We start from the raw sequence: 15510 nt of genomic DNA, 5'->3' as shown, positions 1-15510 counted from the left end.
TAAACAGACATATTAGGCAAGCATTTTGGAGCTTTCACCTAAATAACTACAGGTGGTGAGATAAGCTGCACAATATAATTGACCTTTCAGTATATTGTTGCACACACACCATCTATTTAGCAAATGCCCTTGTTATCAACAGCAGCCTTTTAAACTCACCTGAGCTAACAGGTATGTGAGCTGGTTACTCTGCTGCGCTTAAAATTTCTTTTTTGGTTTGCTACAATGCCTTTTCTGAAACGTTGTCTCCCTCTGCTGGAACACTGACTTCTTTCATTTAATGCCTACAGACTATAAAAGAGAAACCAACCCAAAAAGTTTGGTTGATTAGTCTGTGGCATTCTTTTAAACTGTTGCTTTTGGCGGTCTCTGTGAGCTTCTCAGTGACATTCAGCCATCCAGGTATCCCGCCTGCAGTAGACGGAATGTGGCAATGGAACGCTGGCTGCGCGTGTCATAATAGGCTCTGAGCCTTTATATACCTGCGCACAGCAGCAGCCACCTTCAGTCTGCTGCTGGACAGCCAGCAGCAGCAGCAGCAGGAGAGGTAATTAATCAGCAACCCTCCTGCTAAGGGTAGACAGCTGCTCGTTCCACCCCCCCCCGCCTTAATTGGTTCTGCTCCCTTCCAACGGTGTTGAGGCGGGTGGGAACAGCCGGGGGTTGAGGGTACTGTGCTAAAAGAGGTGGAGTTATGCAGATCTAAAACGCGTGGATTGCAGCAGCAGCAAGCCGAAAAGTGCAGGCATGTGAGGGATCTAGAGGTTGACAGCATGTCTTCTTAACGGGAGTCCAGGTGGCCATCTCCACAAATGGACTTTTCAGAATCCTTGGGTGGCACCGTAGTCGGAAACCAATTCTGGTTATCGCTTCTCGGCCTTTTGGCTAAGATCAAGTGTAGTATCTGTTCTTATCAGTTTAATATCTGATACGTCCCCTATCTGGGGACCATATATTAAATGGATTTTTAGAACAGGGAGATGGGAAAAGAGCTTGCTCTGTCCACTCCACGCATTGACCTGGTATTGCAGTATCTCCAGGACCGGTGCACCCCTTCTTTAATGCAGTTTCTAAAATCAGAAAGAATTGAATTCAATGCTTTTTGTTCATTTTGCTTGTTTGTCGGATTTTGGGATGGACTCTTTGGCTTTGCTTTTCTTCTCCTCATTGGATTTTTCATGTTAAAAGTTGCAGAAGCCAGATGACAAGCTCATTTTGGTTCAACTTCAGCAACTGTGCATTGCATTGCCATGTAATGTAATGTAATGCAATGCTATCTATCTAGCTCTCCCTCTATACTTCCTTTTGGATAAACAGACATATTAGGCAAGCATTTTGGAGCTTTCACCTAAATAACTACAGGTGGTGAGATAATCTGCACAATATAATTGACCTTTCAGTATATTGTTGCACACACACCATCTATTTAGCAAATGCCCTTGTTATCAACAGCAGCCTTTTAAACTCACCTGAGCTAACAGGTATGTGAGCTGGTTACTCTGCTGCGCTTAAAATTTCTTTTTTGGTTTGCTACAATGCCTTTTCTGAAACGTTGTCTCCCTCTGCTGGAACACTGACTTCTTTCATTTAATGCCTGCAGACTATAAAAGAGAAACCAACCCAAAAAGTTTGGTTGATTAGTCTGTGGCATTCTTTTAAACTGTTGCTTATGGCGGTCTCTGTGAGCTTCTCAGTGACATTCAGCCATCCAGGTATCCCGCCTGCAGTAGACGGAATGTGGCAATGGAACGCTGGCTGCGCGTGTCATAATAGGCTCTGAGCCTTTATATACCTGCGCACAGCAGCAGCCACCTTCAGTCTGCTGCTGGACAGCCAGCAGCAGCAGCAGCAGGAGAGGTAATTAATCAGCAACCCTCCTGCTAAGGGTAGACAGCTGCTCGTTCCACCCCCCCCCCGCCTTAATTGGTTCTCCTCCCTTCCAACGGTGTTGAGGCGGGTGGGAACAGCCGGGGGTTGAGGGTACTGTGCTAAAAGAGGTGGAGTTATGCAGATCTAAAACGCGTGGATTGCAGCAGCAGCAAGCCAAAAAGTGCAGGCATGTGAGGGATCTAGAGGTTGACAGCATGTCTTCTTAACGGGAGTCCAGGTGGCCATCTCCACAAATGGACTTTTCAGAATCCTTGGGTGGCACCGTAGTCGGAAACCAATTCTGGTTATCGCTTCTCGGCCTTTTGGCTAAGATCAAGTGTAGTATCTGTTCTTATCAGTTTAATATCTGATACGTCCCCTATCTGGGGACCATATATTAAATGGATTTTTAGAACAGGGAGATGGAAAAAGAGCTTGCTCTGTCCACTCCACGCATTGACCTGGTATTGCAGTATCTCCAGGACCGGTGCACCCCTTCTTTAATGCAGTTTCTAAAATCAGAAAGAATTGAATTCAATGCTTTTTGTTCATTTTGCTTGTTTGTCGGATTTTGGGATGGACTCTTTGGCTTTGCTTTTCTTCTCCTCATTGGATTTTTCATGTTAAAAGTTGCAGAAGCCAGATGACAAGCTCATTTTGGTTCAACTTCAGCAACTGTGCATTGCATTGCCATGTAATGTAATGTAATGCAATGCTATCTATCTAGCTCTCCCTCTATACTTCCTTTTGGTTAAACAGACATATTAGGCAAGCATTTTGGAGCTTTCACCTAAATAACTACAGGTGGTGAGATAAGCTGCACAATATAATTGACCTTTCAGTATATTGTTGCACACACACCATCTATTTAGCAAATGCCCTTGTTATCAACAGCAGCCTTTTAAACTCACCTGAGCTAACAGGTATGTGAGCTGGTTACTCTGCTGCGCTTAAAATTTCTTTTTTGGTTTGCTACAATGCCTTTTCTGAAACGTTGTCTCCCTCTGCTGGAACACTGACTTCTTTCATTTAATGCCTGCAGACTATAAAAGAGAAACCAACCCAAAAAGTTTGGTTGATTAGTCTGTGGCATTCTTTTAAACTGTTGCTTATGGCGGTCTCTGTGAGCTTCTCAGTGACATTCAGCCATCCAGGTATCCCGCCTGCAGTAGACGGAATGTGGCAATGGAACGCTGGCTGCGCGTGTCATAATAGGCTCTGAGCCTTTATATACCTGCGCACAGCAGCAGCCACCTTCAGTCTGCTGCTGGACAGCCAGCAGCAGCAGCAGCAGGAGAGGTAATTAATCAGCAACCCTCCTGCTAAGGGTAGACAGCTGCTCGTTCCACCCCCCCCCCCGCCTTAATTGGTTCTCCTCCCTTCCAACGGTGTTGAGGCGGGTGGGAACAGCCGGGGGTTGAGGGTACTGTGCTAAAAGAGGTGGAGTTATGCAGATCTAAAACGCGTGGATTGCAGCAGCAGCAGCAAGCCGAAAAGTGCAGGCATGTGAGGGATCTAGAGGTTGACAGCATGTCTTCTTAACGGGAGTCCAGGTGGCCATCTCCACAAATGGACTTTTCAGAATCCTTGGGTGGCACCGTAGTCGGAAACCAATTCTGGTTATCGCTTCTCGGCCTTTTGGCTAAGATCAAGTGTAGTATCTGTTCTTATCAGTTTAATATCTGATACGTCCCCTATCTGGGGACCATATATTAAATGGATTTTTAGAACAGGGAGATGGAAAAAGAGCTTGCTCTGTCCACTCCACGCATTGACCTGGTATTGCAGTATCTCCAGGACCGGTGCACCCCTTCTTTAATGCAGTTTCTAAAATCAGAAAGAATTGAATTCAATGCTTTTTGTTCATTTTGCTTGTTTGTCGGATTTTGGGATGGACTCTTTGGCTTTGCTTTTCTTCTCCTCATTGGATTTTTCATGTTAAAAGTTGCAGAAGCCAGATGACAAGCTCATTTTGGTTCAACTTCAGCAACTGTGCATTGCATTGCCATGTAATGTAATGTAATGCAATGCTATCTATCTAGCTCTCCCTCTATACTTCCTTTTGGATAAACAGACATATTAGGCAAGCATTTTGGAGCTTTCACCTAAATAACTACAGGTGGTGAGATAAGCTGCACAATATAATTGACCTTTCAGTATATTGTTGCACACACACCATCTATTTAGCAAATGCCCTTGTTATCAACAGCAGCCTTTTAAACTCACCTGAGCTAACAGGTATGTGAGCTGGTTACTCTGCTGCGCTTAAAATTTCTTTTTTGGTTTGCTACAATGCCTTTTCTGAAACGTTGTCTCCCTCTGCTGGAACACTGACTTCTTTCATTTAATGCCTGCAGACTATAAAAGAGAAACCAACCCAAAAAGTTTGGTTGATTAGTCTGTGGCATTCTTTTAAACTGTTGCTTATGGCGGTCTCTGTGAGCTTCTCAGTGACATTCAGCCATCCAGGTATCCCGCCTGCAGTAGACGGAATGTGGCAATGGAACGCTGGCTGCGCGTGTCATAATAGGCTCTGAGCCTTTATATACCTGTGCACAGCAGCAGCCACCTTCAGTCTGCTGCTGGACAGCCAGCAGCAGCAGCAGCAGGAGAGGTAATTAATCAGCAACCCTCCTGCTAAGGGTAGACAGCTGCTCGTTCCACCCCCCCCCCCGCCTTAATTGGTTCTCCTCCCTTCCAACGGTGTTGAGGCGGGTGGGAACAGCCGGGGGTTGAGGGTACTGTGCTAAAAGAGGTGGAGTTATGCAGATCTAAAACGCGTGGATTGCAGCAGCAGCAAGCCGAAAAGTGCAGGCATGTGAGGGATCTAGAGGTTGACAGCATGTCTTCTTAACGGGAGTCCAGGTGGCCATCTCCACAAATGGACTTTTCAGAATCCTTGGGTGGCACCGTAGTCGGAAACCAATTCTGGTTATCGCTTCTCGGCCTTTTGGCTAAGATCAAGTGTAGTATCTGTTCTTATCAGTTTAATATCTGATACGTCCCCTATCTGGGGACCATATATTAAATGGATTTTTAGAACAGGGAGATGGAAAAAGAGCTTGCTCTGTCCACTCCACGCATTGACCTGGTATTGCAGTATCTCCAGGACCGGTGCACCCCTTCTTTAATGCAGTTTCTAAAATCAGAAAGAATTGAATTCAATGCTTTTTGTTCATTTTGCTTGTTTGTCGGATTTTGGGATGGACTCTTTGGCTTTGCTTTTCTTCTCCTCATTGGATTTTTCATGTTAAAAGTTGCAGAAGCCAGATGACAAGCTCATTTTGGTTCAACTTCAGCAACTGTGCATTGCATTGCCATGTAATGTAATGTAATGCAATGCTATCTATCTAGCTCTCCCTCTATACTTCCTTTTGGTTAAACAGACATATTAGGCAAGCATTTTGGAGCTTTCACCTAAATAACTACAGGTGGTGAGATAAGCTGCACAATATAATTGACCTTTCAGTATATTGTTGCACACACACCATCTATTTAGCAAATGCCCTTGTTATCAACAGCAGCCTTTTAAACTCACCTGAGCTAACAGGTATGTGAGCTGGTTACTCTGCTGCGCTTAAAATTTCTTTTTTGGTTTGCTACAATGCCTTTTCTGAAACGTTGTCTCCCTCTGCTGGAACACTGACTTCTTTCATTTAATGCCTGCAGACTATAAAAGAGAAACCAACCCAAAAAGTTTGGTTGATTAGTCTGTGGCATTCTTTTAAACTGTTGCTTATGGCGGTCTCTGTGAGCTTCTCAGTGACATTCAGCCATCCAGGTATCCCGCCTGCAGTAGACGGAATGTGGCAATGGAACGCTGGCTGCGCGTGTCATAATAGGCTCTGAGCCTTTATATACCTGCGCACAGCAGCAGCCACCTTCAGTCTGCTGCTGGACAGCCAGCAGCAGCAGCAGCAGGAGAGGTAATTAATCAGCAACCCTCCTGCTAAGTGTAGACAGCTGCTCGTTCCACCCCCCCCCCCGCCTTAATTGGTTCTCCTCCCTTCCAACGGTGTTGAGGCGGGTGGGAACAGCCGGGGGTTGAGGGTACTGTGCTAAAAGAGGTGGAGTTATGCAGATCTAAAACGCGTGGATTGCAGCAGCAGCAGCAAGCCGAAAAGTGCAGGCATGTGAGGGATCTAGAGGTTGACAGCATGTCTTCTTAACGGGAGTCCAGGTGGCCATCTCCACAAATGGACTTTTCAGAATCCTTGGGTGGCACCGTAGTCGGAAACCAATTCTGGTTATCGCTTCTCGGCCTTTTGGCTAAGATCAAGTGTAGTATCTGTTCTTATCAGTTTAATATCTGATACGTCCCCTATCTGGGGACCATATATTAAATGGATTTTTAGAACAGGGAGATGGAAAAAGAGCTTGCTCTGTCCACTCCACGCATTGACCTGGTATTGCAGTATCTCCAGGACCGGTGCACCCCTTCTTTAATGCAGTTTCTAAAATCAGAAAGAATTGAATTCAATGCTTTTTGTTCATTTTGCTTGTTTGTCGGATTTTGGGATGGACTCTTTGGCTTTGCTTTTCTTCTCCTCATTGGATTTTTCATGTTAAAAGTTGCAGAAGCCAGATGACAAGCTCATTTTGGTTCAACTTCAGCAACTGTGCATTGCATTGCCATGTAATGTAATGTAATGCAATGCTATCTATCTAGCTCTCCCTCTATACTTCCTTTTGGATAAACAGACATATTAGGCAAGCATTTTGGAGCTTTCACCTAAATAACTACAGGTGGTGAGATAAGCTGCACAATATAATTGACCTTTCAGTATATTGTTGCACACACACCATCTATTTAGCAAATGCCCTTGTTATCAACAGCAGCCTTTTAAACTCACCTGAGCTAACAGGTATGTGAGCTGGTTACTCTGCTGCGCTTAAAATTTCTTTTTTGGTTTGCTACAATGCCTTTTCTGAAACGTTGTCTCCCTCTGCTGGAACACTGACTTCTTTCATTTAATGCCTGCAGACTATAAAAGAGAAACCAACCCAAAAAGTTTGGTTGATTAGTCTGTGGCATTCTTTTAAACTGTTGCTTATGGCGGTCTCTGTGAGCTTCTCAGTGACATTCAGCCATCCAGGTATCCCGCCTGCAGTAGACGGAATGTGGCAATGGAACGCTGGCTGCGCGTGTCATAATAGGCTCTGAGCCTTTATATACCTGTGCACAGCAGCAGCCACCTTCAGTCTGCTGCTGGACAGCCAGCAGCAGCAGCAGCAGGAGAGGTAATTAATCAGCAACCCTCCTGCTAAGGGTAGACAGCTGCTCGTTCCACCCCCCCCCCCCGCCTTAATTGGTTCTCCTCCCTTCCAACGGTGTTGAGGCGGGTGGGAACAGCCGGGGGTTGAGGGTACTGTGCTAAAAGAGGTGGAGTTATGCAGATCTAAAACGCGTGGATTGCAGCAGCAGCAAGCCGAAAAGTGCAGGCATGTGAGGGATCTAGAGGTTGACAGCATGTCTTCTTAACGGGAGTCCAGGTGGCCATCTCCACAAATGGACTTTTCAGAATCCTTGGGTGGCACCGTAGTCGGAAACCAATTCTGGTTATCGCTTCTCGGCCTTTTGGCTAAGATCAAGTGTAGTATCTGTTCTTATCAGTTTAATATCTGATACGTCCCCTATCTGGGGACCATATATTAAATGGATTTTTAGAACAGGGAGATGGAAAAAGAGCTTGCTCTGTCCACTCCACGCATTGACCTGGTATTGCAGTATCTCCAGGACCGGTGCACCCCTTCTTTAATGCAGTTTCTAAAATCAGAAAGAATTGAATTCAATGCTTTTTGTTCATTTTGCTTGTTTGTCGGATTTTGGGATGGACTCTTTGGCTTTGCTTTTTTTCTCCTCATTGGATTTTTCATGTTAAAAGTTGCAGAAGCCAGATGACAAGCTCATTTTGGTTCAACTTCAGCAACTGTGCATTGCATTGCCATGTAATGTAATGTAATGCAATGCAATCTATCTAGCTCTCCCTCTATACTTCCTTTTGGATAAACAGACATATTAGGCAAGCATTTTGGAGCTTTCACCTAAATAACTACAGGTGGTGAGATAAGCTGCACAATATAATTGACCTTTCAGTATATTGTTGCACACACACCATCTATTTAGCAAATGCCCTTGTTATCAACAGCAGCCTTTTAAACTCACCTGAGCTAACAGGTATGTGAGCTGGTTACTCTGCTGCGCTTAAAATTTCTTTTTTGGTTTGCTACAATGCCTTTTCTGAAACGTTGTCTCCCTCTGCTGGAACACTGACTTCTTTCATTTAATGCCTGCAGACTATAAAAGAGAAACCAACCCAAAAAGTTTGGTTGATTAGTCTGTGGCATTCTTTTAAACTGTTGCTTATGGCGGTCTCTGTGAGCTTCTCAGTGACATTCAGCCATCCAGGTATCCCACCTGCAGTAGACGGAATGTGGCAATGGAACGCTGGCTGCGCGTGTCATAATAGGCTCTGAGCCTTTATATACCTGCGCAGAGCAGCAGCCACCTTCAGTCTGCTGCTGGACAGCCAGCAGCAGCAGCAGCAGGAGAGGTAATTAATCAGCAACCCCCCTGCTAAGGGTAGACAGCTGCTCGTTCCACCCCCCCCCCCCCCCGCCTTAATTGGTTCTCCTCCCTTCCAACGGTGTTGAGGCGGGTGGGAACAGCCGGGGGTTGAGGGTACTGTGCTAAAAGAGGTGGAGTTATGCAGATCTAAAACGCGTGGATTGCAGCAGCAGCAAGCCGAAAAGTGCAGGCATGTGAGGGATCTAGAGGTTGACAGCATGTCTTCTTAACGGGAGTCCAGGTGGCCATCTCCACAAATGGACTTTTCAGAATCCTTGGGTGGCACCGTAGTCGGAAACCAATTCTGGTTATCGCTTCTCGGCCTTTTGGCTAAGATCAAGTGTAGTATCTGTTCTTATCAGTTTAATATCTGATACGTCCCCTATCTGGGGACCATATATTAAATGGATTTTTAGAACAGGGAGATGGAAAAAGAGCTTGCTCTGTCCACTCCACGCATTGACCTGGTATTGCAGTATCTCCAGGACCGGTGCACCCCTTCTTTAATGCAGTTTCTAAAATCAGAAAGAATTGAATTCAATGCTTTTTGTTCATTTTGCTTGTTTGTCGGATTTTGGGATGGACTCTTTGGCTTTGCTTTTCTTCTCCTCATTGGATTTTTCATGTTAAAAGTTGCAGAAGCCAGATGACAAGCTCATTTTGGTTCAACTTCAGCAACTGTGCATTGCATTGCCATGTAATGTAATGTAATGCAATGCTATCTATCTAGCTCTCCCTCTATACTTCCTTTTGGATAAACAGACATATTAGGCAAGCATTTTGGAGCTTTCACCTAAATAACTACAGGTGGTGAGATAAGCTGCACAATATAATTGACCTTTCAGTATATTGTTGCACACACACCATCTATTTAGCAAATGCCCTTGTTATCAACAGCAGCCTTTTAAACTCACCTGAGCTAACAGGTATGTGAGCTGGTTACTCTGCTGCGCTTAAAATTTCTTTTTTGGTTTGCTACAATGCCTTTTCTGAAACGTTGTCTCCCTCTGCTGGAACACTGACTTCTTTCATTTAATGCCTGCAGACTATAAAAGAGAAACCAACCCAAAAAGTTTGGTTGATTAGTCTGTGGCATTCTTTTAAACTGTTGCTTATGGCGGTCTCTGTGAGCTTCTCAGTGACATTCAGCCATCCAGGTATCCCGCCTGCAGTAGACGGAATGTGGCAATGGAACGCTGGCTGCGCGTGTCATAATAGGCTCTGAGCCTTTATATACCTGCGCACAGCAGCAGCCACCTTCAGTCTGCTGCTGGACAGCCAGCAGCAGCAGCAGCAGGAGAGGTAATTAATCAGCAACCCTCCTGCTAAGGGTAGACAGCTGCTCGTTCCACCCCCCCCCCCCGCCTTAATTAGTTCTCCTCCCTTCCAACGGTGTTGAGGCGGGTGGGAACAGCCGGGGGTTGAGGGTACTGTGCTAAAAGAGGTGGAGTTATGCAGATCTAAAACGCGTGGATTGCAGCAGCAGCAAGCCGAAAAGTGCAGGCATGTGAGGGATCTAGAGGTTGACAGCATGTCTTCTTAACGGGAGTCCAGGTGGCCATCTCCACAAATGGACTTTTCAGAATCCTTGGGTGGCACCGTAGTCGGAAACCAATTCTGGTTATCGCTTCTCGGCCTTTTGGCTAAGATCAAGTGTAGTATCTGTTCTTATCAGTTTAATATCTGATACGTCCCCTATCTGGGGACCATATATTAAATGGATTTTTAGAACAGGGAGATGGAAAAAGAGCTTGCTCTGTCCACTCCACGCATTGACCTGGTATTGCAGTATCTCCAGGACCGGTGCACCCCTTCTTTAATGCAGTTTCTAAAATCAGAAAGAATTGAATTCAATGCTTTTTGTTCATTTTGCTTGTTTGTCGGATTTTGGGATGGACTCTTTGGCTTTGCTTTTTTTCTCCTCATTGGATTTTTCATGTTAAAAGTTGCAGAAGCCAGATGACAAGCTCATTTTGGTTCAACTTCAGCAACTGTGCATTGCATTGCCATGTAATGTAATGTAATGCAATGCAATCTATCTAGCTCTCCCTCTATACTTCCTTTTGGATAAACAGACATATTAGGCAAGCATTTTGGAGCTTTCACCTAAATAACTACAGGTGGTGAGATAAGCTGCACAATATAATTGACCTTTCAGTATATTGTTGCACACACACCATCTATTTAGCAAATGCCCTTGTTATCAACAGCAGCCTTTTAAACTCACCTGAGCTAACAGGTATGTGAGCTGGTTACTCTGCTGCGCTTAAAATTTCTTTTTTGGTTTGCTACAATGCCTTTTCTGAAACGTTGTCTCCCTCTGCTGGAACACTGACTTCTTTCATTTAATGCCTGCAGACTATAAAAGAGAAACCAACCCAAAAAGTTTGGTTGATTAGTCTGTGGCATTCTTTTAAACTGTTGCTTATGGCGGTCTCTGTGAGCTTCTCAGTGACATTCAGCCATCCAGGTATCCCACCTGCAGTAGACGGAATGTGGCAATGGAACGCTGGCTGCGCGTGTCATAATAGGCTCTGAGCCTTTATATACCTGCGCACAGCAGCAGCCACCTTCAGTCTGCTGCTGGACAGCCAGCAGCAGCAGCAGCAGGAGAGGTAATTAATCAGCAACCCTCCTGCTAAGGGTAGACAGCTGCTCGTTCCACCCCCCCCCCCGCCTTAATTGGTTCTCCTCCCTTCCAACGGTGTTGAGGCGGGTGGGAACAGCCGGGGGTTGAGGGTACTGTGCTAAAAGAGGTGGAGTTATGCAGATCTAAAACGCGTGGATTGCAGCAGCAGCAAGCCGAAAAGTGCAGGCATGTGAGGGATCTAGAGGTTGACAGCATGTCTTCTTAACGGGAGTCCAGGTGGCCATCTCCACAAATGGACTTTTCAGAATCCTTGGGTGGCACCGTAGTCGGAAACCAATTCTGGTTATCGCTTCTCGGCCTTTTGGCTAAGATCAAGTGTAGTATCTGTTCTTATCAGTTTAATATCTGATACGTCCCCTATCTGGGGACCATATATTAAATGGATTTTTAGAACAGGGAGATGGAAAAAGAGCTTGCTCTGTCCACTCCACGCATTGACCTGGTATTGCAGTATCTCCAGGACCGGTGCACCCCTTCTTTAATGCAGTTTCTAAAATCAGAAAGAATTGAATTCAATGCTTTTTGTTCATTTTGCTTGTTTGTCGGATTTTGGGATGGACTCTTTGGCTTTGCTTTTCTTCTCCTCATTGGATTTTTCATGTTAAAAGTTGCAGAAGCCAGATGACAAGCTCATTTTGGTTCAACTTCAGCAACTGTGCATTGCATTGCCATGTAATGTAATGTAATGCAATGCTATCTATCTAGCTCTCCCTCTATACTTCCTTTTGGATAAACAGACATATTAGGCAAGCATTTTGGAGCTTTCACCTAAATAACTACAGGTGGTGAGATAAGCTGCACAATATAATTGACCTTTCAGTATATTGTTGCACACACACCATCTATTTAGCAAATGCCCTTGTTATCAACAGCAGCCTTTTAAACTCACCTGAGCTAACAGGTATGTGAGCTGGTTACTCTGCTGCGCTTAAAATTTCTTTTTTGGTTTGCTACAATGCCTTTTCTGAAACGTTGTCTCCCTCTGCTGGAACACTGACTTCTTTCATTTAATGCCTGCAGACTATAAAAGAGAAACCAACCCAAAAAGTTTGGTTGATTAGTCTGTGGCATTCTTTTAAACTGTTGCTTATGGCGGTCTCTGTGAGCTTCTCAGTGACATTCAGCCATCCAGGTATCCCGCCTGCAGTAGACGGAATGTGGCAATGGAACGCTGGCTGCGCGTGTCATAATAGGCTCTGAGCCTTTATATACCTGCGCACAGCAGCAGCCACCTTCAGTCTGCTGCTGGACAGCCAGCAGCAGCAGGAGAGGTAATTAATCAGCAACCCTCCTGCTAAGGGTAGACAGCTGCTCGTTCCACCCCCCCCCGCCTTAATTGGTTCTCCTCCCTTCCAACGGTGTTGAGGCGGGTGGGAACAGCCGGGGGTTGAGGGTACTGTGCTAAAAGAGGTGGAGTTATGCAGATCTAAAACGCGTGGATTGCAGCAGCAGCAAGCCGAAAAGTGCAGGCATGTGAGGGATCTAGAGGTTGACAGCATGTCTTCTTAACGGGAGTCCAGGTGGCCATCTCCACAAATGGACTTTTCAGAATCCTTGGGTGGCACCGTAGTCGGAAACCAATTCTGGTTATCGCTTCTCGGCCTTTTGGCTAAGATCAAGTGTAGTATCTGTTCTTATCAGTTTAATATCTGATACGTCCCCTATCTGGGGACCATATATTAAATGGATTTTTAGAACAGGGAGATGGAAAAAGAGCTTGCTCTGTCCACTCCACGCATTGACCTGGTATTGCAGTATCTCCAGGACCGGTGCACCCCTTCTTTAATGCAGTTTCTAAAATCAGAAAGAATTGAATTCAATGCTTTTTGTTCATTTTGCTTGTTAGTCGGATTTTGGGATGGACTCTTTGGCTTTGCTTTTCTTCTCCTCATTGGATTTTTCATGTTAAAAGTTGCAGAAGCCAGATGACAAGCTCATTTTGGTTCAACTTCAGCAACTGTGCATTGCATTGCCATGTAATGTAATGTAATGCAATGCTATCTATCTAGCTCTCCCTCTATACTTCCTTTTGGATAAACAGACATATTAGGCAAGCATTTTGGAGCTTTCACCTAAATAACTACAGGTGGTGAGATAAGCTGCACAATATAATTGACCTTTCAGTATATTGTTGCACACACACCATCTATTTAGCAAATGCCCTTGTTATCAACAGCAGCCTTTTAAACTCACCTGAGCTAACAGGTATGTGAGCTGGTTACTCTGCTGCGCTTAAAATTTCTTTTTTGGTTTGCTACAATGCCTTTTCTGAAACGTTGTCTCCCTCTGCTGGAACACTGACTTCTTTCATTTAATGCCTGCAGACTATAAAAGAGAAACCAACCCAAAAAGTTTGGTTGATTAGTCTGTGGCATTCTTTTAAACTGTTGCTTATGGCGGTCTCTTTGAGCTTCTCAGTGACATTCAGCCATCCAGGTATCCCGCCTGCAGTAGACGGAATGTGGCAATGGAACGCTGGCTGCGCGTGTCATAATAGGCTCTGAGCCTTTATATACCTGCGCACAGCAGCAGCCACCTTCAGTCTGCTGCTGGACAGCCAGCAGCAGCAGCAGCAGGAGAGGTAATTAATCAGCAACCCTCCTGCTAAGGGTAGACAGCTGCTCGTTCCACCCCCCCCCCTGCCTTAATTGGTTCTCCTCCCTTCCAACGGTGTTGAGGCGGGTGGGAACAGCCGGGGGTTGAGGGTACTGTGCTAAAAGAGGTGGAGTTATGCAGATCTAAAACGCGTGGATTGCAGCAGCAGCAAGCCGAAAAGTGCAGGCATGTGAGGGATCTAGAGGTTGACAGCATGTCTTCTTAACGGGAGTCCAGGTGGCCATCTCCACAAATGAACTTTTCAGAATCCTTGGGTGGCACCGTAGTCGGAAACCAATTCTGGTTATCGCTTCTCGGCCTTTTGGCTAAGATCAAGTGTAGTATCTTTCGAAAAGGCGGTTTTGGATGTCGGCCGCCCTAGTAGATTGATACATTATGCACACTGGGGTTTAGGCGCTTGTTAGTACGCCAGGTGGCTAATATAGTCATCTGGTGGAAAGCATGGCCCCCCAGGATCGACGCCATTGGGCCGGGGAAGATCGAAAGCCCGAAGTGTGAAGTGCCCCAGGAGTGGTGACCCTGGGGTGCCTTAACTCACTGGGATTGGGAACCCCACTTGAGTTTATGGCACATTTGCACAAGCACTTCAAATTTTCTTTCTTCGCACACACCCTTATTCCGGGCCTTCTGGCCTTAGGATGGGGAATTTTTCAATTCCCGGTTGAAGGTCCGGGCAGTATTATACTGTGAAACCTTCACTATTTATTTAATTTCTTTGTCACTGTGTGTCCACTTATTCACGTGTGTCACGTCCTACTAGGATTTTGTCGGGATGCGGTTCCCTTACGGGTTCCTCTCTTGGCAGGTCTAGGGGGGGAGTGTGTGGCCATCAGGTTCCGCTCCCCCCTGAACCCCCCTGGCTCTCCTCTTTCGGGAGGAGAGCGTTGTTGGCTCCCCTCTTCCGGGAGGGGAGCACAGTCTTTGGCTCCCAGTGCCTTGCTCGGGTGAGAACTCGGGCAGGTGCTGGGGGTATGATTGGGTCACCTCTGGCTTCGGCTGGAGGTGGCTTTTTGTCCCTGTTCCTCGCTGTGGCCTTTTGGCTCGGAGGGACGGGGAATGGTTTGGGGGACCCTTCTCCTTTTGGAGAGGGTTTCAAGAAGACCAGCATCCTAGTGCACTTTTTTTGTGGCACTTGTCACTTTTTTAAGCGCACTCGGGTTTTGTACACGAATTCGGGCTTTAAAAAAAAAAAAAAAAAAAAAAAAAATCTGTTCTTATCAGTTTAATATCTGATACGTCCCCTATCTGGGGACCATATATTAAATGGATTTTTAGAACAGGGAGATGGAAAAAGAGCTTGCTCTGTCCACTCCACGCATTGACCTGGTATTGCAGTATCTCCAGGACCGGTGCACCCCTTCTTTAATGCAGTTTCTAAAATCAGAAAGAATTGAATTCAATGCTTTTTGTTCATTTTGCTTGTTTGTCGGATTTTGGGATGGACTCTTTGGCTTTGCTTTTCTTCTCCTCATTGGATTTTTCATGTTAAAAGTTGCAGAAGCCAGATGACAAGCTCATTTTGGTTCAACTTCAGCAACTGTGCATTGCATTGCCATGTAATGTAATGTAATGCAATGCTATCTATCTAGCTCTCCCTCTATACTTCCTTTTGGATAAACAGACATATTAGGCAAGCATTTTGGAGCTTTCACCTAAATAACTACAGGTGGTGAGATAAGCTGCACAATATAATTGACCTTTCAGTATATTGTTGCACACACACCATCTATTTAGCAAATGCCCTTGTTATCAACAGCAGCCTTTTAAACTCACCTGAGCTAACAGGTATGTGAGCTGGTTACTCTGC

The 15510-nt window shown here is 45.4% G+C and overlaps 10 non-coding genes and 2 pseudogenes across 10 annotated transcripts; all 12 read left to right on the top strand.

The window, feature by feature from the left end:
- The first annotated feature begins 865 nt into the window (after window positions 1-865).
- Window positions 866-1056, top strand: LOC141226020 (U2 spliceosomal RNA). Its single transcript, XR_012293250.1, has one exon. It is a non-coding gene; the product is annotated as a U2 spliceosomal RNA (small nuclear RNA).
- A 1120-nt stretch (window positions 1057-2176) lies between these two features.
- LOC141225951 (U2 spliceosomal RNA) lies at window positions 2177-2367 on the top strand. Its single transcript, XR_012293182.1, has one exon. It is a non-coding gene; the product is annotated as a U2 spliceosomal RNA (small nuclear RNA).
- Window positions 2368-3491: 1124 nt separating this feature from the next.
- Window positions 3492-3682, top strand: LOC141225950 (U2 spliceosomal RNA). The gene has a single exon (XR_012293181.1). It is a non-coding gene; the product is annotated as a U2 spliceosomal RNA (small nuclear RNA).
- Window positions 3683-4803: 1121 nt separating this feature from the next.
- LOC141225949 (U2 spliceosomal RNA) lies at window positions 4804-4994 on the top strand. The gene has a single exon (XR_012293180.1). It is a non-coding gene; the product is annotated as a U2 spliceosomal RNA (small nuclear RNA).
- Window positions 4995-6118: 1124 nt separating this feature from the next.
- Window positions 6119-6309, top strand: LOC141225948 (U2 spliceosomal RNA). Its single transcript, XR_012293179.1, has one exon. It is a non-coding gene; the product is annotated as a U2 spliceosomal RNA (small nuclear RNA).
- A 1122-nt stretch (window positions 6310-7431) lies between these two features.
- LOC141225947 (U2 spliceosomal RNA) lies at window positions 7432-7622 on the top strand. The gene has a single exon (XR_012293178.1). It is a non-coding gene; the product is annotated as a U2 spliceosomal RNA (small nuclear RNA).
- Window positions 7623-8747: 1125 nt separating this feature from the next.
- On the top strand, window positions 8748-8938 carry LOC141225946 (U2 spliceosomal RNA). The gene has a single exon (XR_012293177.1). It is a non-coding gene; the product is annotated as a U2 spliceosomal RNA (small nuclear RNA).
- A 1122-nt stretch (window positions 8939-10060) lies between these two features.
- On the top strand, window positions 10061-10251 carry LOC141225945 (U2 spliceosomal RNA). Its single transcript, XR_012293176.1, has one exon. It is a non-coding gene; the product is annotated as a U2 spliceosomal RNA (small nuclear RNA).
- Window positions 10252-11372: 1121 nt separating this feature from the next.
- Window positions 11373-11563, top strand: LOC141225944 (U2 spliceosomal RNA). Its single transcript, XR_012293175.1, has one exon. It is a non-coding gene; the product is annotated as a U2 spliceosomal RNA (small nuclear RNA).
- A 1113-nt stretch (window positions 11564-12676) lies between these two features.
- LOC141225943 (U2 spliceosomal RNA) lies at window positions 12677-12867 on the top strand. The gene has a single exon (XR_012293174.1). It is a non-coding gene; the product is annotated as a U2 spliceosomal RNA (small nuclear RNA).
- Window positions 12868-13988: 1121 nt separating this feature from the next.
- Window positions 13989-14080, top strand: LOC141226391 (U2 spliceosomal RNA; annotated as a pseudogene).
- A 775-nt stretch (window positions 14081-14855) lies between these two features.
- Window positions 14856-15063, top strand: LOC141226316 (U2 spliceosomal RNA; annotated as a pseudogene).
- Window positions 15064-15510: the final 447 nt, after the last annotated feature.

The sequence above is a fragment of the Phyllobates terribilis genome, unplaced genomic scaffold (genome assembly GCF_046119375.1).
Source record: "Phyllobates terribilis strain yellow unplaced genomic scaffold, ASM4611937v1 Scaffold_414__1_contigs__length_1644244, whole genome shotgun sequence".
Lineage (NCBI taxonomy): Eukaryota > Metazoa > Chordata > Amphibia > Anura > Dendrobatidae > Phyllobates > Phyllobates terribilis.
Note: the sequence above shows the minus strand (reverse complement) of the source record. Positions and strands in the feature narration are given on the sequence as shown.